This window comes from Myotis daubentonii, chromosome 11 (genome assembly GCF_963259705.1).
Source record: "Myotis daubentonii chromosome 11, mMyoDau2.1, whole genome shotgun sequence".
In the NCBI taxonomy this organism is placed as follows: domain Eukaryota; kingdom Metazoa; phylum Chordata; class Mammalia; order Chiroptera; family Vespertilionidae; genus Myotis; species Myotis daubentonii.
In genome coordinates, this window is record NC_081850.1 from 56,637,304 (window position 1) to 56,660,842 (window position 23,539).

The window sequence follows — 23,539 nt, forward strand, 5'->3', positions numbered from 1 at the left end:
ATGATATTTTTAAAAACTGGATAGTTCAAATAAAACCCCAGGGGTAATAGGAGAACACAGTTAGTAGTTGGTATCTGAGTGGGATGTGGGGAAAATGCTGCTAAATGAGAGTCCATTTAAGATTGAATCTTGTCATAAGTTTTAAAATGAATTTAGGTCAAGCTCTTTGGTTAAAGGCTAAAAAATAAAAACCTTAAATAAAGGGATGGGTAGATGGCTCACTCTGAGAGTTGAAACTGCTTCCACCAAGAATAAAATGTTCCCCCATGAGAAATATGAGCTCTCCGTGTCTAGTGCCCTAAATAAAGGAGGCCCAATCACCTTTCTGAGGTCAGTGCCAATATCCCCAACCTTCCAAGAGTTGAACAGTTCCAAGTTCTTCACCAGCCAAAGGAGCAGAATTTAACAAGGAAGAGCTTGCCTTCACCACACTGAAGAAAGGCTAAAACAGCAGCCTGTTTAACCTAAGTTCCAAAGTAAGAAGTGCCAGACAGGGAGATAGGTACAGGGCTACAGAAGGGGGATGGGAACTGAGCAGCTGAGACTGGGATGAAATCGGGAGATGGGCAAAATATTTTTTAAAAGCAGAACCTCAGTATTCTGGCAATACATGACAGGGAAACATCTTGTTTGAACTTGTCTGTCCTGTCCGTTCGATAGGAGGAGCCCCGCTAATCCTTGGATAAAATTATTTTAGAGCTGAAACAGAATTTAGTCCAGCCCCCTCACTTGAGGACACTTAGGCCCCAGGAGATTAAAAGACTTGCTGGGCTCATGTGGTAAATGAGTTGCAGGAGTAGAATTATAACCCCTGATGCTTTTATGATGTTCTTTCCACTACAACACCAATCTCCTCATGGCTCTTGTGGAAAGTCTAAGGGAGGCAGTGTGATGCAGTAGGAAGAGAACTATAACAATGTAAGTTCTGGTCCTAGTCTTTGCTCTCCTAGTTTGAATGACAGAATCCTAGAAGTTAAGACTCTATTTAGTTCAACTTGCCACCCAGAATGAGAAACCCTTATAATGTGCCTGGGTGGGCAGCCAGGCTCTTGTGAACCCCTTTCAGGGGTAGATATCTGCTTCTCTGAAAACTCTATTCCAATCTCCAAGAAGGGGCTTTCATGTCTTCTCCATGATAACACTGCTCATTCAGCTCAGCAAGCATTCACTCACAGCCCCATACTCGCTAGATTCTGGAGCTGTAATCTTAAAATTATAAAGTTGACATTGAGGAACACATAATCTAGTTAAGGAGATTGTTCTTAATCACTACTAGATATGATAATGCATGCCTACAAGTGCCAAGCACATGCAAACACTCAATAAATATCAGACATTATTCTTATTAACTATTACATAACTCTTCTATCATCTTATGTTCAGGTGAAATTTCTACTTCCTTCAAGTGTGCAGCATAGAACGTGGCAGCATAGGGGTCAGCAAACTTTTTCTATGAAGGGCCAGACATTAAATATTTTAGGTTATTCAAGCCATACATCTCTGTCACAACTACTCCACTCTGCACTTCTCGCACGAAAGCAGCCTTAGAGAATATGTAAATAAATGGATGTGGCTGTGTACAAATAACACTTGATTTATACAATAGAGATTTGGCTAGATTTGACCCACAGGCCATGGTTTGCCAACTTCTGCACTAGATGTTCCACTATCCTTAGCACCTCCTTTAGTTTGTCAGCGGCCTTTTTGAAATGTGCCACTGAAAGCCAAGCACTGCTCTAAAGATGATAGAACCCGTATAAAGTACAATAGGGTGATTAAATACCAGCAAATAGGACATTATAAGTCAATTACCGTGGTTCCAAGGTGATCACTTTTTAAAATAAGGAGAGTACTCATATTAATTTATTTTTAGTTTACAATGTGCTTTCAGAAATACTTTCATGCTTCATCCCACTGCTGGCTTATATTCGTTTTGAGATCAACTAGAAATCCTGGGAGTAAGGATGTCATGTCTGGTTAAAACGGCGAGAGTAAGTGAAAGTCAGCATTCTGAAGACTGAGGAACCTCCAGCCCCTTCCCCAATCAGCTCTCAAAATTCTAAGAGAGACCTAAGTCTCTGAGCCCACACCAGTGTAAGAGATCAAAGGATTCCACTCTAGGGAAACAGGCCTAAAAAAAGATACTGGTGAGTGCCCTTGGCAGTGACGGATCTGTCTCTTGCTTCAACAGTGTTTGGATGAAACAGACCCAGGGACGCCCCTTCTTCCAGCCTCCGGCCACTCTCCTGCATCTTATCCAGTCACCACCTTTAGAACCAAGTCTGGGACCAGCCAACACACCGGGTTGTTTTTTTCTATCTTAACTCTTTATTGCCAAACAGCCATGAGCTCCCAAATTCTTCAGAATTATTCCACCAAGGTGGAGGCTGCGGTCAACCGCCCAGCCAGCCTGCATCTGCGGGCCTTGCACACCTACCTCTCTCTGGGCTTCTATTTCTCTCGAGGGTGTGGGCTGCTTCTTCTGCGAGTTGGTGGAGAAGAATCTCAAGGGCGCTGAACTTCTTTTAAAGTTGCAAAACCAGCGCGGTAGTCGCATTCTCTTCCAGGGTGCTGAAGCCTCCCCAAGGTGAGTGGGCAAAACTCAGGACACCACGGAAGCGGCCCTGGCCTTGGAGAGGAGCCTGAACCAGGCCCTTTTGGAGCTGCCGGCCCTCATCCCTGTGGCTTCCTGGAGAATCACTTCCTGGGTGAGGAGGTGAAACTCACCAGGAAGATGGGCCACACCTGACTCACCTCCACAGGCTGGCTGGCCCCCAGGCTGGGCTGGGCAAGTAACTCCTCAAAAGGCTCACCCTCAAGTGCAACAAGGAGCCTTTGGAGCCCAGAGGACTTTGAGAGGCCCCTCTGCATTCCCCTGGTGTCTGGCTTTTACCTGAGCCTCTCCCCAAAACTACTAGCCATTCTTTTAACCACCCTGAAGCCATCTCCCATGCATTGGACCAAATGAAACAATAAAGGTTTTTGCAGGGAGAAAAAAAAAAAGATGCTGGCATTTGAGAATCCCCAACTAATGTGCTGGGTTCTTTCTGAGTGGATACTAAAGTTCACTCCAGCAACAGACGACAAGGATCACTAGTCATTTCAGAAATATCTCTAATCAGTTTTTAAGACAGAGACCAATAAAAACATGCCCCCCAAACAGTCCAAAGAACTAGAAATAATACAAGGAATTTAAAAAGAAAACCTCCCCCCAAAAAATCTGTAATTAATATCTTCAGAGAGATCTTTTAAATGCCTATTAGGATGAATATGTAGGATGCCATGAAAAAAATAATATTCAGAGAATAAGAAAAAAGTTCTTGGTATTTAAAAATATGACAAAAGGAAAAAGTAAATCTAAGTATTGAAAGATAAAATTGAGCAAATCCTCCAGAAAGCAGAACAAAGAGAAAAAGTGAGAGTATCAGTAGAGGAGATCTAACATTTAACTAATAGGAATTCCAAAAAGAACACATACGTAACGAAGAAGAGGACACTAACAACACAGGCAAATTTCCTAGAACTGAAGGAAATTAGGTCCCCAGTTCAAATGGTCCCTGAGAGCACGGACAGTGTGCTTAGCACCTTAGCCCTGTAAGTGTCAGAAGTTACTCAGCAGCTCATCTTTACTGACCTGGCTAGGCACTGGTGACCCAACAGCAAACAGGAAAGACGCAATCCCTAACTTTGGAAATTTATAGGCTATCGAGGATCAGTCCTCTTCACGTATCCCCCAAAAGACTCTGCTAAAAGACACAATTTTCTCCAGACTAAAAAGTGTTTGGCTCTTAGTAAATCATGGGCCTGGTCCAGATGATCGTGCTGCCCCCTCATGACTAACAGACCCACTCCTAGCCCCGGTGGCTGGTAAAAACTTAACTTTCCCACCCAAGGGCCTCCCTCTCCCCCCAGTTCTCTGAAACAGGTTGCATGTGAATGTTTATACTTTCTTGCTGCCGTCCACCCTGACAACTGGCTTCTCCAGAGTTGGCTTACTAGTAGAAGCCATGTCAACAACAAGTGATGTACATATGCCTTCTCTAATCCCTTTTGAAAAATAATGGGGGGGTGGTGTTGATAGATATATAAAATGCAAGAAAATTAGGCTAGATATATAAAATTCAGTCTAGTATGCTACTGGTCTTTTTCAGACATTAGTTCTCTTTACAACCCTGTTTAATCCTCTTTACAACTTTGACCATTTACATGCAAAGTTCAGAAGGGTTTAAAAGGTAGGGAATGGTACTTCGAGAGTCACGCCTGGTTCCTCTGACCCAAGTCACAAATTCTTCTTTCTATTGGACAGACTTACTTGTATACTGAATGACCCTCTAAACTCCTCTCAAAAGAAACAAAAACGTATTAAGCAACATCTACCATAAAATCACCTCCAAAATTAATCATTCATAATTATGAATCACAAATCAATCTCAGAATTGACACAATGGATATTGCCAGGAAGCCTCTATGAAATATCAAGACCCTAACATGAGAAAAGACAACAAACAAAGCTCAATGGCCTGGGGGTGTGGGGCTTAGATACCAGCCATAATTCTGTCTTATATTGGGGTCAAATCAAATAACCTCCCTGGATTTACTGGTCATTATTATAAAATGAGAGAATGAAACTAAACAGGACTGAATTCCCTTTCAGATGTAAGTATTACTTCTGAAAAAGGAGGACTTGAATTTAGTCCCTATTTAACCACACTTTATTAAGTAATTAATAAACATGAAAAATTGTTTAAACTCACTAGTAATCAAAAACACAAATTAAATCAAGAGGCCAATTTGCCTAACAAATTAGCAAATATTTTTAACTTTTTAATATTTCTTTAAGATCTAGGTAATAATTGTTTCCTGGAGGAAAACTAGAAATAGAGCTATGGTAGAGATCATCACCCATAATGTAACCAGTCAAAAATAACTACTATTAACATTTTAATGTATGTCTTTCAAAAGCAACATACTGCGATGCTTTTGGTGTACTCCCAAACGAAGAAACATATTGTGAATATCTTTCCATTTCAATATAAATTTATACCATCCTTTTATGTGGTTGTACCATCATTTATTTAAACAATTCCCTAGTACTAGACATTATTAGTTGCTATTTTGCTATTATAACCAGTGCATCCTTGGGTTGGTTACAGCTTGTCTGGCTGTTTCCTCAGGCTAAATTCCATTAAGTGGAATTTCTGCTATGCACATATGTAAGGCTTGTGGCAACTTTTGCCAGACTGTCTTCAGAAATACATTTCACTCTCCAGCAGCCCCCTATAAGACTGCCTATTTCCCATACCTTCGCCAACACTGGGTGTAATAATCCTAACATTTACCAAACTGACAGGTAACCAGTTTAACTGGAGTTCTCTCTTTACTAGTGAGTTAAAGTTTTTCATACATGGCTACCCTACATTTTTAATTATTTATTTTTTTATGATGGTTATATCCTTTGCCTGTTTTTCTGTTGGGAAGTTCATGGCTGGTGAATTGGAAAGTATCAGGTTCCCTTGGAATTCTTCCTATGAGGAATAAGTGAAAGAAAAGAAGTTTTTCTTAACCTGGAGGAAAGAAGACTCTGGTGGGCCCGGCTAGCATGGCTCAGTGGTTGAGCGTCAACCTATGAACCAGGAGGTCGAGGTTCAATTCCCAGTCAGGGCACATGCCTGAGTTACAAGCTTGATCCCCAGTGTGGGGCATGCAAGAGGCAGCTGATCAATGATTCTCTCTCATCATTGATGTTTCTATCTCTCTATCCCTCTCCCTTCTTCTCTGAAATCAATAAAAATATATATATTTTTAAAAAGACTCAGGTTAGCCTAGCTGGTTTGGCTCAGTGAATAGAGCATTGGCCTGCAGACTGAAGGGTCCCGGGTTCGATTCCGGTCAAGGGCACATGCCCAGGGTTGCAGGCTCAGACCCCAGTATGGGGCATGCAGGAGGCCGCCGATCAATGATTCTCTCTCATCATTGATGTTTATCTCTCTCTCTGCCTCTCCCTTCCTCTCTGAAATCAATAAAAATATATATTTTTTAAAAAGACTCAGGGTACATATGATCATAAACTACAGGTACCTGAAGTATTGCTCTTGACTCAAGAGACTGTACAGGGTGCAGAATGCAGACTCATACATTAGGTATTAAAATAGGACAACTGGAATTTGTACAAACCAAATAACATAAGAGAGATCTTAAGCAAGTCTGGGTATCATTTGAAGGTGATCTCCCATCCATGGAATTCTATCCATTCCACCCCGAAGCATAGCAGGGGTCCATGGGTCCAGTGTCCAGGCTCATTATTATGCTAGCCCTTCACAATTAGTCCATCAAATCAGGATTGAGTGGAAGTGAATTACTGTATTCAGGAGATGTGTAGTCATGGAAAAACTGTGGTCATCCTACTTCTTATCACAGAATTCCTCAAGATTATACAGGACAAAGAAACCTTAACCACAAATTTTTGTCAGTGTGTTTTCAGAGGCCTCCGGCTCCAGTTTTAAGAGGAAGTATATCCCTTTAAGCTATAATTCAATTCTAAGTACAAGGGTAAATTCAGACTCTCAGATAATGGCAGGCAACTTCATGCCTGTCTTCTGGCTCTGAGTACAACTCCTAAAAGTGCACCTCCTTGGAGGGCAGGCTATGTGGTGGTCTTCAGCACCTACTATTAATTCTGAAGGCATAATAATCACCCCCAGGCAAGGGTCCTCAAGGTATCCTGGACCCAATACCCAAGGTAACATGGGAAGTTGGGAATTCAAATATGAACAGCTCCATATCATTTACCAGCCCTTGCTCTAGACCAGGGGTGGGCAACCTTTTTGTGAGTGCGTGCCAAAACCAGCAAAATCTCTGACTCAAAATTCTTCTGTGTGCCAGCCCTAATTTTTTAAGAACATGTTACGCCTACTTGATATCTCTTAAGGTGTATGTATGTGAAGAACCTTGAAGAAATAATAAAATTCATTCGAGCGACAAAAACACAGTATATGATGATGAAAAATACATTTATTTTTTAATGTATACATGTACACTGATAGTTCAACAGGAAACTTTGTGACTCCGTTTGAGGCCTTTTGCTGCTGCATCACTGATGACAGAGATTTTACATCAGGTTTATATTTTGTGACCTCCAGAGATATGCACAAGCTACTACTTTCATCCGTCAGACTACTCCTATTACAAGACTTAACAAAATTCATCACTGAGAACAAAGATTCACAAGTGTATGTGGATGAAACCAAAACACTGGGCGGATCTAGGAAGGCAGGGAGAGTTAAGGCAGAGGCATAGAAATTATTCTTCCCCTCTCTCATCAAACCATGTCTATGGTCTTTAAGATAACTTGTTATGTAAAATTATTTATTTATCTAAGATGCACCTACACTGAATTTATCTGAAAAATAAAAAAGTCGATATTAAGAAAAAAATTGTAAATGGAAGATTATAAGAGAGGGTTTCGCGTGCCAGCAAAAGTTACTGGCGTGCCATGTTTGGCACGCGTGCCAGGGGTTGCCCACCGCTGCTCTAGACTCTTGCCACTCAGAGTTCTACTTTCATCCTCCCTTTTGCAGAAAAGTTTCTTGAATACATCCACACTCATTGTTTCCACTTCTTCACTCCCTCATTCTCCCTACAACCCTTGTAATCTGAATTCTACTCCCTCCAATGCACTGAAATTGATTCAGCAAAGTCATCAGTGCTGTCATATGACAGTTTTCAGTCCTTTCTTTTCTATGTTTTTCCCTTGCAATGACTCTGCTGACTTCTCCATCTTTCTTGGAACATCTTCTTCGATCAATTTCTTTGATACCACTTTCTTACAGCTCCTGTCAAACTTCTCTTTCTTCTGCTCCCTGGAAAGGGCCTGGGCTTGGTACTGGAGGGACCAGGGTTGGGTACCCAATCCATTCCTGTGCCACACTATCAGCACCATGGCATGCATGGCAGGAGAACAATGGACACTGAGTCTTGGTCCACAATCCTCTTGGACATTCCCACCCGGGTACTCAGTATTGTGGCACAGAGGTTTAAAGATCCTTGGGGGCAACCAACCCGTCTGCATGATTTGGAGCAGCAGACTGTGGATAGAGGAAATGAATAGCTCCACTTCCCTAATCCAGCTTTGATTAGGGCTTGATGCGGAAATTCCACTTTGATAGAAGGAAAAACCGTGGGGCAGGGCCTGAACTTGCCAACAAACATCCTCTTTCCTGGGAAGTACTCTTTCAGACAGCTGTATGGGACGGGGAAGGAGAATCCTCTCTCTTCCTTATTTCAACCTTCCTGAGTTCGGCTTAAACTTGTCTCTTTTGGCCAGCTCAAGGCACCCTCCAAACAGAAGCCATAAAACATGAAATGTGTTATTTCGGTAATTCCTCATACAAGTTAAGTGCTCTGATGTTTGCATTTAAAATTGGCATTGCAGAAAAAAAGTCAGTCCCGCCCCCCTCAAAAAAAACCTATTGTATTATTCCATTTATATTAAATGTCCAGAATAGATACAACTATAGAGACAGAAAGTAGATTGGTGGTTACCTAGGGCTTGGGAAGGGGGTAATTGAGACCGGTAATGGGTAGGGGGATTTCTTTTGGGATGATGAAAATGTTCTAAAATTAAATTGTGGTGATAGTTGCATAACTCTGTAAATGTACTAAAAACCACTGAACTATGAACTTCAAATGGGTGAATTTATTGTGTGCAAATTATACCTCAAAGCTGTTAAAAAAAATACTGGCATTGCACAATATAAAGATGAATGGTAACGTTCATGCCAGTAATTTAAAGTTTTAATTATTCTTTATTGGAATGACCTTACATCACAAACAAAAGCTACCATGATGTCAAGAGAGAGACCAGAGAAGAAAGGAAAAAGCTTTGTAATCTAACTTAAATAGCACTTTTTCCTCATTTTGAATAATAGGTCCTATATTTTCATTTACATTGGCTCTGCTTATAACCTCTTAAATATTGATGATTCCCATGACTGACACAAATTTGAAATGCTTTCTCATTGGGTTTAAATATGCATTTTTGAATTAATAATGAGGCAGAACATATTTACATATGGTTTATCTTCTAGTGAAGTCCTTGTTCAAATGTTTTGCTTATATTTCTCTTGGGTTTTCTTTCCTTATTGGTTTGTAGGAGTTCTTTATATATTCTGGATATTAATTCTTTAGGTTATATGGGTTCAAATAGCTTATCAAAAATCATACTGTCTGATAATATCAAAAGTTGACAAGTGTGTAAAACAACCAGAATTTTTACACATTGCTGGTGAGGGTGTAATCTGGTAAAACCACTCTAGAAAATCATTTGGAACTACCTATGTATTTGAAGGATACATACCCTATGACCCACCAGAGTCACTCCTACATATACATCATAAAGAAACTTTTGGGAATGAAGAGTACAGGATAGGGGATATAGTCAATAATATTGTAATGACTATGCATGGTGACAGGTGGGTACTGGAAATATTGGGGGAATCATTTTGTGAAGTATATGATTATCTAACCACTATGCTGTACACCTGAAACTAATACAAAATAATATTGAATGTTAAATTTAAAAAGAAACTTTTGAACAATTATAAGAGGAAGTATATACTACGGTGTTCTTTAAACTATCATTTATAATGGGGAAAAACTGGAATAAATCCAAATATTCATCATGGATACTAAGTTGTGGCCATATTCATATAATGAAATACTTTACAGCCATGCAAATCAATACAATATAACCCACAATGACATGAAATAAATAGGTGCTTAATATTAGGTGAAAAAAATCACAGAAAAATCATCTGGTATGAGTCCATTTAAATATAGGTTAAAATAGTCATGAAAATACATGTTGTTTAGGGATACAACCAAATATATAATAAAAATCATAAAGAAAATCAAGGGTACAATAAACACAAGATTTAAGATGGTGATCATGTGACCTCTGGGAGGTAAGAAAGAGGATGAGATAGATAGAGGCAAATGGGGAACTTCAAGCTTATTGGTAATGTGCTTTATCTTACACTGAATGATAGGCAGATGGGTGTTATTTGTTGATTTTTTAATAACTTATATGTAATTTATAATTTTTTTGTATATCAACATTGAATGGATATCTACTAATGTGAAGATACGTATTTATTGAAATGATCATTACAAATTATATCATGTAGCAACATAGAAACATGCTTCTGATGTGGTACTTAAAAATTAGAAGAGAACGTGTATATCAAAAGCTATGATTTCAACTACACACATGTTATAATTATAAGTGGATGAAAACTAAATATAAGCGAGGGAAAAGAAAAGACACTTGATTTTTTAGTTTAATTTTTCTTCTTTATTTCCATTAATGTGGTCATAATTCTGTGCCAATAATAAAATGATATAATTAAGACAGAAAATCGATGCTCTAAACAAGTATTCATTAAAGTTATTGGGACCATATGCCAGACAACGAAGACACTACCCTTCTCAATTGCAAAGTATTCAAAGGAAAAAATCAATGTCATGACTGCTGCACTTGTGAATCTTGCTTTATGTAGCGACCAAAACACACCTCATCAGCCTTCTTCACCCATGTCACCTTTGACCATCATCCTGACAGACACAGAAACGCGGTGCCCAGACAGCTGAGAAAGGACACTGCCCCAAAACCTTTCCTAAGGCAAACTCTGCAACCCAATGACCTCATTCTGTGAAAGACAGAAGAGAAAGTTTATGACCAACTTACTCCTTGTTATCAAGAGACTAAGAAAGTGGAATATGATTTCAGAAAACTGCATCAGTTTCTATTTGATTTGCAATCAAACCCATCTTTACTATTCTGCATTTAAGTAGCATGAATAATCTAAGGTCATCAGAAACACTTTATCTCAATCATATTACGAAATAATCTAAACGTTTCCCAAAGAGATATTTAAAGAAGCTCGAGGAGCATTAATACTTACAGTTGTATCTGTCCAAATAGCTAAAGTTTGCAAAAACAAAATAGAAAATAAAGTACAAATGAGTGATGGTGTTTTAATGACTTTAAATCATAACTAAAGTGTTCATACCGTCAAACTTAGGAGAAAAAAATCACTACTGCTATATTGAAGTTAAGAATAAATTAGAGGCATGTAAAAGTCTGGAATAACAATATGCTATAAAAATTACTGATATAAAAATATGCCATTTAACAAATTTGATACTACAGAGACATAAAATTCTACATAGAGTCTGGAAGCAACCATGTGAACATAAGGAGATAGCTGGGGTGATGCCAACATGGTTAATTCAGAAAGAAGCTGAAATTTATAACTGGTTAGATTTAATTTCTGTTTTGAAGATAAATTACAATGCCAGAAATCTATATGCTTCAGAAATTTTTCTACTGGTATTTAAAGGCAAAAACTGGACAATATAAAAATATATTTTCAGTAAACATCTTCCCTCTACTCTCTCCCAAATCTCATGAACATCTCAGTTCACACAGATGGATGCACACACTCACACGCACATTTATATACACACCTCCGAATCTAGAATTTCAGTAATGAATAATTCTTGGTTACCAATTACGTATAATGCAATATATAGATAAAAAACATTGTAATTGTTTAAAAACCAATTGTATAATTTTGGCGTTCAGAGATTTTTTTTAAAGAAATTGATTTAGAAAAAGTTGGAAAAGAAGCCCAAGCTGATTGACAGTTTGGAGTTTGTGTTTCCTCCATCTGATCATAGCCAAAATGCAAATATGATTAAGTTCTGAGAGACAGGAATCTGCAAAGTGTCTGCCGCTTACTAGCATCTTTCCTCTAGGTACCATCCAGCCAGGGCATCAAGGCTTCAAGGGTGACTTTGTAGCTTGTTGCCTCACCAACCCCTTGGATTAGGAAAGGGAAAATAATCGTTATTCCATGCTCCAAATCTGATGCGGTGGTGGAGTTGTTATTGCAAGGTAGGGTGTCGAGTTTATGTCTGAGATCAATGGGGAAAAGAACTGAAATGGACTGTTTGCCATGGGCACACAAGGAAAAAATGGTGGCAGAGGTGCCACGTGGTTACCATCTCTGCCTTAAACAAATTCTACAATTACCTACATCGTTAGGAGATAAGACATGCACACACCCTACAAGTTCATATCCTTATTCTATTAATCACTTAAATAAAAATTGCATGAATATAAACCCATTTTGTATAATCATTCAACAAAGTCATGCAACAGTTCATTTAGAAAACCCATTTACAAACTGAATCATAATTATATCTACTACACATTTCTCTAGCTACCTGAAATATAGAATAAGAACTGATTCAGCCCTCGCCTGTTTGGCTCAGTGGATAGAGCATCGGCCTGCAGACCAAAGGGTCTCAGGTTCGATTCCAGTCAAGGGCATGTACCTTGGGTGCAGGCTCCTCCCTAGCCTGGGCCCTGGTCAGGGTTACTGCAGGAGGCAACCAATCAATGTGTTTCTCTCACATCGATGTTTCTCTCTGTCTTTCCCTCTCTCTTCCACTCTCCCTAAAAACCAATGGAAAAAGATCCTCAGGTGAGGATTAACAACAAGAAAAGAATAACTGGTTCATGCTCCCAACAAACTCACAAGCTAGACTACAAGATGTAAAAATCATCATCATACCCGATGCCAGTGGAGGAATGGACCAAGTATTAAGGAGACAGATCGGCATTTGTCAGGTGAGTTGGCCAAGACCTTCCATTCATCAGTTAATAAACAAACAGGGTGTTTGAGTTGTGCCAGGATCTGTGCAAGTTACTGGGGATAGAAATAAATGCCAGGTCATACCCTCTGGGAGCTGTGGTCTGGAGGTTTAGAGGCAGGTGAGTTAGATCCCATAAAGAAACAGACTTCAGTGGTAATAGGAGTTGGAATGGTTAACAGGGATTGCAATTCAAATTACAAAAAGTTATTTTGCAGAGTGAAGAATACCTTCGTAAATCACCCTCTTGGGAGTTCTGTTTCCACTGAGGATATAAAAAGCTGGTAACAGCTCAGTCCAACCTTAACAACAATAAAAAGCTGGATAGACTCAAATTATAACTTCTTCTGAACCATCAGAGAGTTACAGTCCCCTGACAACCAAGTAGCCTAAATTTTATGGAAAGGTGGGACTTTCCAACGAGCCAGGGAAATGGAGGAAGCAACCCTGGGTGCCATACTGGTGGCTAATAAGAATTCAGCTAAATTTTTAACTAATTGCAAAAGGTCTAGCTTTTGCCTTTCTCAATTCATGTCAGCTATACTGTAACTATTTAAAAATAATAAACTTGAATAGAAAGTCAACAGCTTATTTGGGCTCAGGAATCATTGTTTTTTTCAACCCTGGCAAGCCTTGCATTTCTAGATTCTCTCTATTCCCTCTGTTTCTGCTCTCAAACTAGCTAATTCCTGCCTGAGCTCATCTCATTCCTGAAAGATGTTGCTATAAGCAGCAAGTAAAAGCCAATACACATTAACACTCTGGCTCTTTATAACAACCTCCCCTGGAGTACTCACATGAGAATCAAATAAGTCATCTTGTATTCACTGAACACACACAAAAAAGGTCTTTAAGTGGTGAAAATGCTTATTGTGGGACTTCTACACTAATTCATAAACCTCTGTATACCTAAGAATCTTAACCCATTTCTATTTTAAAACCATTACAACACTTAGAAAAGAAAACAGGACTAGAAACAGAATAGATTCCAGAAAGAAACCTATACACATACAGTCAAATGACTTTTGATAACGCGCCAAAGCAATTTAGTGAAAAAAGTGAAATTTCTTCAACAACTGGGTTAGAATAACTGGATATCCATAGCGAAAGAGAGAGGAGAGAGGAGAGGGGAGGGGAAGGAAGGGGGAGGGGAGGAGAGGGGAGGGGAGGGGAGGGAGGGGGAGGAGAGGAGAGGAGAGGAGAGGAGAGGAGAGGAGAGGAGAGGAGAGGAGAGGAGAGGAGAGGAGAGGAGAGGAGAGGAGAGGAGAGGAGAGGAGAGGAGAGGAGAGAAGTATCTTCATTCTTCCCTCACATCATACACAAAAATCAATTTGAGAATTAAATGTAAAGGTAAAACAATGTAATAATAAAGTTAGGGGAGAAACTTAGGAGAAAATCTTTACAACCTTGCAGTAGGCAAAAACTTTTCAAAAAGGACAGAAAGCATGAACCATAAGAGGAAAACATTGACAAAATTTTAATACATCAAACTACAAAGTGCCTGTTCATTGAAAACACTATTAAGAAAGTAAAAAGGCAAGTCACAGACTGGGAAAAAAATATTCACAATACACATATCTAACAAATGTCCAGACCAAGAAGTCCTATAAATCAATAATAAAAAGACAAAGAACTCAATTTTTCAAATGGGCATAGGACTTAAACAGACAGCTCACAAAGAAGTTATACAAATGGCCAATAAGCACATGTAAAAGTAGTCAGCATCATTAGTCATCAGGTTCCTACATAGTAAAATACAATGAGATACACACACACACACACACACACAAGACCAAATGTTGGAAAGGATGTGGAATAACTCGAAGTTTCACTTTTTCTGGTGGGATATATAATGGTACAACTACTTTGAGAAAATGTTTAGCAATTTCTTACAAAATTACACATACATCTGACCTATGACCCAGAAATTCGATTCACAGATATTTTCCCAAGAGAAATGAAAATGTATGTTTATAGAAATGTCTGCTTATAGAAAGCTTTATATAAGAATTTGCATAGAAATGTTATTCAGAATAGCCAAAATCTGGAGACAATCCAGATGTGCATCACAGGGAAAGAGAGTCTTTTAAAACTGTGGTGTATTCAAAGAACGGAATACTGACTACTCAGCAATAAAAACAAATGAAGTACTGGTACACACAACATAAATGAATCTCTAAAATATTATACTCAATAAAAGAAACAACGTACAAAAGAGCACATGCATGATTCCACTCATAAGAAATTCTAGGATAGATAGAACTAAGGTATAAACTAAAGCCGATCAGTAGTTGAAGGGTAACTATGGGAATTGACTGGGGGCATGTGGGAACATAATGGGCTGATGAAAATATTTTATCTTGATATGCAGTTGTCAAAACTAATGAACTTAAAGATCTGAGCATTTCACAGTACCGCCGTCCTGCTTATCCACAGTATCACTTTCTGTGGTTACCCACAGACAACCAAGATCTGAAAATTCAAATGGAAAATTCCAGGAATAGAAAGTTCGTAAGTTTTAAACTGTATGCAATCCCAATCTATCCTACCTGGTACCTGATTTATTTATCCCTTGCAGCAGTGGGGAACACCCAGTCCGCGGGCCATATAAGGCCCTCAAAATCATTTGGTCTGGCCCTACCAAGGCATTAGGGGTGAATTAATTAAATATTTTACCAAATATAGCTGGCTAATTTTTAAGTTGATAATTTTGTATGGCTCATGAATGATGTTATAAATATCCAAATGGCCCAAGGTTCCCCACCCTTGGTGCAGAGTATCCACTGTATAGGCTACCTGCCCTTTAGTCACTTGGTAGCCATCTGGGTTATTAGATGGACTGTCATGGCATCACAGTGCTTGTGTTCAAGTCAGCCTTATTTTACTTAATATTGGCCCTCATCATGCCTTACCTTAAACCACAAGATCCCCATGGTGTTTGTAGTTGGAAAGCGAAACTAGGTGGCCATTCCTTCCGCTACACCAGATTACAGCAGCACTCCCTTCATCCTGTATTTCATCAGCTTTTGTAATTCCTGGAAATAAAGCACTTTCTATTTCTACAAAAATAAATTTAAAATAAATAAGTACATAAATAAATAAGCATTTTTTTTCCTAGAATCTTAGAATTAAAAGAGATCTTTGATACCATTTAGATCACAGAAATCCTAATCAAATACAATCATGTCTACTCTAATATGTCTCAATTTAGACATTTCCAGTGATAGTGCTATCTGTGGGGTGCCCACTGTATCCCCACCTGTTATTGGTGGAAGTGGAGTTCTTAGGGTGCCACAGGAACAAGAATTTCCTGAGGCCCCCCACAGGAGGATGGGGTATAATGGAAAGCTTTATTGATGATATGACATTAGGGGAGTTCCTCTCCAAGGTCCCATCTCCTTCCCTCTTCCCTCTAGCCATGGAAAAAGTTCAGCTGTATCTTTAATAGAGCTAGGACTAAAGTCACTGCCCAGAGTTTCAGCTCCATATTAAAGCACAATCCAGCCCAGCATCTGGCTAGCTTAGCTTGTGTTCCCAGCCGCAGTCCATTGCATGTGGGGTCCGCATGGCCCATGGCCACATGGCGGGCGAGTGCAGGTCATGGAGCAAGCAAGAAATAGCAGTGAAAGAGCAAACAAGAGAGCAAGAGCTCTTTGTATGAGTTATAAGTAGGAACTTAATCAATTAAGCCTTTAAGATTTCACGTGCTTGTAGTGTTGCCACACCCTAGCCAATTATCTTTTTCTCCAGCGTAGACTGACAGGCAAGCAACTTCCCTACATCACGCCAACCTCATTGCGCATGCACCCATCCTCCCCTTCATTGGGCCCCTTTCCCCAGTGATTTGCAGGGAATTGACTGGTGGTTCCCTGGGGGCTGTGAAATTGTAGCTTCCTGGTGAAGCTGCCCAGATGGCCATGCTTATCATGTCTGGCCTTCCCTTTGCTTCCTTCCTATTATTAATATTAATAAACTAGCTAGTTACGATGGTAACAATAGGAAACCCACTGTCTAGGAAGATAACCCATTAATAGACCAATCCTAATTTCCACTTTAGAGCACATAATACTCCAAACCCTGATTTCACAGTTTATGAAACTGGGGCTTGTAGAGTGGAGAAATTTGATATCTTATAGTAATTTAGAGGCAGAGCTAGACCGGGCTTCTGCCCTCTCTCTGCAAGTAACAGAAAGTTAAAACACGATTGCACCCTACCTTTTATTCCTACTCTTTGCTTCTGGTTCTGTCTCCAGAGCAACAGGGACTCTGTCTAATTTCTTTTCCACATGACAGCCCTTCAGATGTTTCAAGGAAGCTTTACTTCATCTCCTGAGTCTTTTTCCAAAAGAACTCATTCTCTCTATCCCAGTCCATTCAATTTTTCTTCATTTGGCATGAGTCTATACTCTTCACCACCTTCAGCACTCAATTTCCCACAGGTTGGAGACACTTTTTTTAATTAGGGACACCCAGGCCTGAATAAAATCCCAGCAGTAAAGAACACAGTGGGCCATGAACTTCCCTTGATCCTGATAGCTCACTTCTATAATTGTACTCAGTCTTACCTTTCTAGCAACCAGATCACATAGTTGAATCTGTTATAATAGCTATTAATTGAGTACTAACTATGTCCCAGGCATTGTCCTAAGTACCTTACATGAGTTTAATTCTTATAAAAATTCCAACAATATTAGTTGTGACTAATATCATCCTCATCTTCCAGGTTTGGAAAATAAAACACAGATTTTAAGAAACATACCCTAGATCACACACCTAGTAAGTGGCAGAGCCAGGATTCTAACCGAGGCAAATGGCTCCGAAGCCTGAACTTTTAACGTCATGCCACAAATGATAATGAAAAATAAACGTCTTTATCAAAAATTGTTGATACTGTTCACTGCTGTGAAGGGAGAACTCTCACAACCTGTGAAATAGGATATTTTGCATTCATCCCTATTAATTTTAAAATTGTGAGTTTTGGTTTCTCCTTCTTTAAAACTTACACTTTATAATTCAATACATTAGCTATTTTTCCCCAGGTTGTGTTATCTTCAAATCTGATAATAAGCTTTCTAGCTTTTCAGTTAAGTTGTTGATTAAAAATTACAACTAGCAAAGGGCCTCGATATGTAAAAACTTGTTTGGCAGCAAAAAATAACCTAAGGGTTGACCCTTCTTTGCTCTTGTTTAGCCAGTTAGAACACTACATGATAATTCTATATTCTGGCCTATATTTCTTCATCTTGTCATAAAAATTGGGATATACCAAGACAGAATTTCCTAAACCTCTGTGCCTAGAATGCTTTCAAAAATAGAAATGAAAGTGATTATAGAGAGAACCAAGATGGCGGCATAGGTTAACGCCGGAGTTTGCTGCTTTGAACAACTACTTCAAAAGTGAAACTAAAAGACGGAACGGACATCACCCAGAACCACAGGAACGCTGGCTGAGTGGAAGTCCTACAACTAGGAGGAAAGAGAAACGCACACGGACACTCAGAGGAGGCGCAGTGCTGAAGTCAAATTCTGAGGTGTGGAGTGCGCGGAGCGGGCTGGCAGCGGAGGGCGAGGTTGTTGTTTTCAATCGGGAGGGAGTCGCAGACTCTGAGCTCCAGATACAGGCGAGTCTTTAGGGACCCAGGCTCAAACGGGAGAAGCGGGACTGTCTGGCTTCGGTCAGAGCGAGTGCAGCTTTCTCTCCGAGCTTTGCAGCGGGTGCTGGGACTCAGAGAGGCAGAGCCCCTGGGGACAGGACTGAGAGCCGCCATAACTGCTCTCTCCGGCCCACCCTGTTGATCCTGTGCGACCCGCCCCGCCCAAGCCCTGCACAGAGGCATTTGCCGGATAGCCTCAGGCAAAGGCTAGATTAGCACCTCCCTAGAGGACAGAAGTTCTCTCACTGCTGACACAGCTGATTCTCATAGCCACTTGGCCTGGAGGTCAAACCCTCCCTGGAATTAGCTACAACAATCAAGATTTATCTATAAGACTGCGAACAAAGACCACTAGGGGGTACACCAAGGAAGCATAACAAAATGCGGAGACAAAGAAACAGGACAAAATTGTCAATGGAAGATATAGAGTTCAGAACCACACTTTTAAGGTCTCTCAAGAACTGTTTAGAAGCTGTCGATAAACTTAATGAGATATACACGAAAACTAATAAGACCCTCGATCTTATATTGGGGAACCAACGAGAAATTAAGCATACACGGACTGAAATAACGAATATTATACAGACGCCCGACAGCAGACCAGAGGAGCGCAAGAATCAAGTCAATGATTTGAAATGCGAGGAAGCAAAAAACATCCAACCGGAAAAGCAAAATGAAAAAAGAATCCAAAAATGCGAGGATAGTGTAAGGAGCCTCTGGGACAGCTTCAAGCGTACCAACATCAGAATTATAGGGGTGCCAGAAGATGAGAGAGACCAAGATATTGAAAACCTATTTGAAGAAATAATGACAGAAAACTTCCCCCACCTGGTGAAAGAAATGGACTTACAGGTCCAAGAAGCACGGAGAACCCCAAACAAAAGGAATCCAAAGAGGACCACACCAAGACACATCATAATTAAAATGCCAAGAGCAAAAGATAAAGAGAGAATCTTAAAAACAGCAAGAGAAAGAAACTCAGTTACCTACAAGGGAATACCCATACGACTGTCAGCTGATTTCTCAACAGAAACTTTGCAGGCCAGAAGGGAGTGGCAAGAAATATTCAAAGTGATGAATACCAAGAACCTACAACCAAGATTACTTTATCCAGCAAAGCTATCATTCAGAATTGAAGGTCAGATAAAGAGCTTCACAGATAAGGAAAAGCTAAAGGAGTTCATCACCACCAAACCAGGATTATATGAAATGCTGAAAGGTATCCTTTAAGAAGAGGTAGAGGAAGAAAAAGGTAAAGATACACATTATGAACAACAAATATGCATCTATCAACAAGTGAATCTAAGAATCAAGTGAATTAATAATCTGATGAACAGAATGAACTGTTGATTATAATAGAATCAGGGACATAGAAAGGGAATGGACTGACTATTCTTGGGGGGGAAAGGGGTGTGGGAGATGTGGGAAGAGACTGGACAAAAATCGTGCACCTATGGATGAGGACAGTGGGTGGGGAGTGAGGGCGGAGGGTGGGGCGGGAACTGGGAGGAGGGGAGTTATGGGGGGGAAAAAAAGAGGAACAAATGTAATAATCTGAACAATAAAGATTTAATTAAAATAAATAAATAAATAAATAAATAAATAAATAAATAAATAAATAAATAAATAAAGTGATTATAGATTATCAAAAATAGAAATGAAGCTAGTATGGTCCAACTTGTTCTTTGGGAATCCATGTTACCTCTAAATTATTACAACTTTTGGTAAATATATGAAAGCTCATCTTTTTAATGCTCTATTTTAGAAATGGTGGCTGAAGTTGTCATTAAGGCTGCTGATCTATGGTCTCCAATATGTATCTTTTGCCCTTTTTGAGGTTGTTTGAACTAGTTATGGCTTTCTCACTCCACATCCACTCTCAAACAAAAGTTTCCAACAGTGCTATCTAAAGACATATGCACATTCTTTTAGTACCATGAGCAGCTGGTCATCTGAACTTAGGAAATGGAACGTATTTTCACAACTTCAGACTCTTACATCCAATTGCCTCCTTTACATCTTCATTCAGACATCTACGAGGCATTTGCAATTTAATGTTTCCAATGAAGCTTCTACTTTTCACCCCCTTCCAAAACCTGCTCCTCTCACAGTCTTCCCCACCTCAATAAATGGCTAGGTCACAAACCTTGAAGTCACCTTTGATTCTTCTCCTCTTATATTCTACTAGTGGCCCATTGCACGAAGATTCATGCAATAGGCCTTCCTTCCCCTGGCTGCTGGCACCGGTTCTCCTCCAGCATCCGAACCCAGGCCTTTGGTCGGGCCGCAGCAGCAAGGCTTGGCTTCTCCACTCTGGCTGCTCCCAACCCCTCCTTTTTTTTACAGCTCCTTAAGCAGAGCCCAGGCCCCCAGCCCCTCCTTGAGCAGAATCCAGGGCCTCGGGAAGCTTGGCTTCCTCCGTTGCCGGGAGCAACCTAAGCCTCCTGCTTGCTCCAGCTGCGTGGCCACCGCCATCTTCAGTCATCTTCGTTCCATGCCTGTGTATGCAAATTAACCGCCATCTTTGTTGGGTTAATTTGCATAGTTGCTCTGATTGGCTGGTGGGTGTAGCGGAGTGGCAGAGTGATGGAGTGATGGTTAATTTGCATGTTTTTCTTGTATTAGTGTAGATAAGCAATCCATTAGCAAATCTTATGGCCCTTGTTCCTCCCCCAATTTATCCAGAATCCAACAATACATCTCAACCCCTCTACCGCTACATTCTAATCCAAGCCACCTTCATCTTTCTTCTGGATTATTGCACTTTACTCCTAATTGGTGTCTCTACTTTCACCCTTATTGCATGGAGAAGATGCTATTGGCTCACTCAATCAGACCCTCTGAAAACCCTTTAATTAATTGGTTGGTGAGCCCCTTGCCCAGCTGCTGTAAGTGCGTCAGTGATAATTGCACTTGGGCAATGGAAGCCACTACACCTGGAAGGGCCTGGGATTTACACTGTCTATCCCTTTCCCCGAGAGACTTCATCCAATAACCAGGGTGAAGGGAAAAAGCCCCTCTCCCTCATCTCAAGTGGGGAAAAAAACTCTACAGTGTAATTTACGCTCCAGAGCTTCCCATGAGATCAGGCTGAATTTTTGCCATTCTCCTCCTCTTCTACCTGCTTCTTTTACTCTCCCCCATTTTATCCATAAAGCACACACACATCCCCCTCTCAGGCTCTACTTCTGGAAACTCAGCCTAACACTATCCCCATACAGCAGTCACAGTGATCCTGCTAAAAAGTTCACATCAGCCCGGCTGGCATGACTCAGTGGTGGAGTGTTGACTTATGAACCAGGAGGTCACGGTTCAATTCCCAGTCAGGGCACATGCCTGGGTTGTGGCTGGATCCCCAGTGTAGGGCATGCAGGAGGCAGCCAATCAATGATTCTCTCTCATCATTGATGTTTCTATCTCTCTCTCCCTCTCTCTTCCTTTCTGCAATCAATAAAAATATATATATTTTAAATGTTCATATCATTCCTTTGCTCAATCCCTCCATTGGTTTCCCATCTCACCAAGATAAAAAAAAAAAAAATTCAGAGTTTTTAGCATGGCCAAAAAGACCACCCAGCTAACTTTCCAACTTCATCTCCTTTCCCTTCCCGCCTCATCCATTCCACTACGCTCTCACTGGTCTCCTTGATATTCCTTCAAATCCTATGGGACCTTCTCTTTCAAGGTCTTTGTACCAAGATTCCTCCACCCAGAAAGCTCTCCCCCAGATATGCACTAAGCTTGCTCATTTCCTTCAAGTCTCTGTTCAAATGTCACTCATTATAGAAGCCTTCTCTCACTATCCTACCATAAAATAGCACACATACCCGACTTCTTGTCACACTCTTTGTTATCCATCTCCTACCATAAGAATGTAAGTTCCCTGAGAATGCACCCATTGCTTTGTACTTATATCCCCAGCACCTAAATCGTGTCCAGCTTATATTAGGCATTTAAAAATTTTATTGAATTTTTTGAGTGGGCTATATTTTGACTTCCTACACATAAACCACACACAAACACACATACAAATCCAACAACTGTCATTGATTTCAAAATCCTATTAACACTATTTGTTCAACTTTTTATAGCCTAGGAACCACCTGTTATCAGTGATGGCCACAACAGAAGCAAAATAGAAGTTGAGTTGTTAGGACTCTTTTGCTCTAATCTATTAATGTTGTTCCACTAGAAAAAAAAAAAGGATAATATGTGGAAGTCAAGAAACAATAGAGCTTTGCAATCCAGAAAGCTTGAGAATTGTACTGTTAGCACAAATGGCTTTTACGTAGTCGAGTTGCTAAGCAGATTACTCCAAAATATAAAGCACAGTTGCTATCATTAGTATAAATTAAATAAATGAAATATAAAGTTAGTAAAAACTTAGGTAACAAAGATGTTTTTATATTTAAAACCACAGAAAGCACAGTAATTATTTAATCATATAACGAATGGATAAATTTCTCTTGTTACTCACAGGAAGGCTTTTGTGGTAGGTCTTTGGAATGGACAAAAAGTAACAGAAGAATTTTGGATTTGAGCACAGAATTATAAGTGGATCATGGAAATGAAACTGAAGTGTTTAAACTTTACTTTTTAAAATCCTCACCTGAGGATATGTTTTTATTTGAGAGAGAGAGGAAGGGAGAGGGAGAAAGAGAAAAAAAAACAACATCAATGTGAGAGAGAAACATCGATCAGCTGCCTCCTGTACGCACCCTGACCAGGGGATCGAACCCACAACCAGGGTATGTGCCCTGACTGGGAATTAAACCTGCACAGGATGACACTCAAACCAACTGAGCCCCACCGACCAGGGCTAAACTATAATTGTTAAAATGTATAAAATTGACCCTGTAGCAGAATTACTAATGGTATGAGAGGCGCAGGTTGGTCAATGAAGGAATGTCACTCAATAATCTAGAAAAACACACCTTACCCCATAGCTTAGGACACCTCCCTCCCATATCGCAGGTACTCTATATATTCCCTTATTTTTACAAAAACATTAATTAATCAGAAACGTCATAAGAGGTCTGTCTTCACTTTAGTAGCTACGCGACCTATAAGGAATATTCACGCTTGTTTGCCATTATTGGAAGGAGTGGTGCCTTCTGAGCTTCTTCCTATACCAGCCCCCACAGAGCCCCTCCTTCCTCAGCTTTATG

General features: G+C 40.0%; 1 long non-coding RNA gene across 2 annotated transcripts in view; it reads right to left on the reverse strand.

Moving 5' to 3' along the window:
• The window catches only part of LOC132212207 (uncharacterized), a 126,567-nt gene that overhangs the window by 42,119 nt on the left and 60,909 nt on the right, over window positions 1-23,539 (reverse strand). Inside the window, exons 3-4 of one of the 2 annotated variants that reach the window (XR_009447683.1) lie at window positions 15,630-15,752; window positions 15,267-15,354 (exon numbers count right to left, since the gene is read on the reverse strand). This is a non-coding gene — a long non-coding RNA (uncharacterized LOC132212207). The remainder of the gene's footprint in view (window positions 1-15,266; window positions 15,355-15,629; window positions 15,753-23,539) is intronic. The other variant, XR_009447682.1, reaches the window with a different exon arrangement.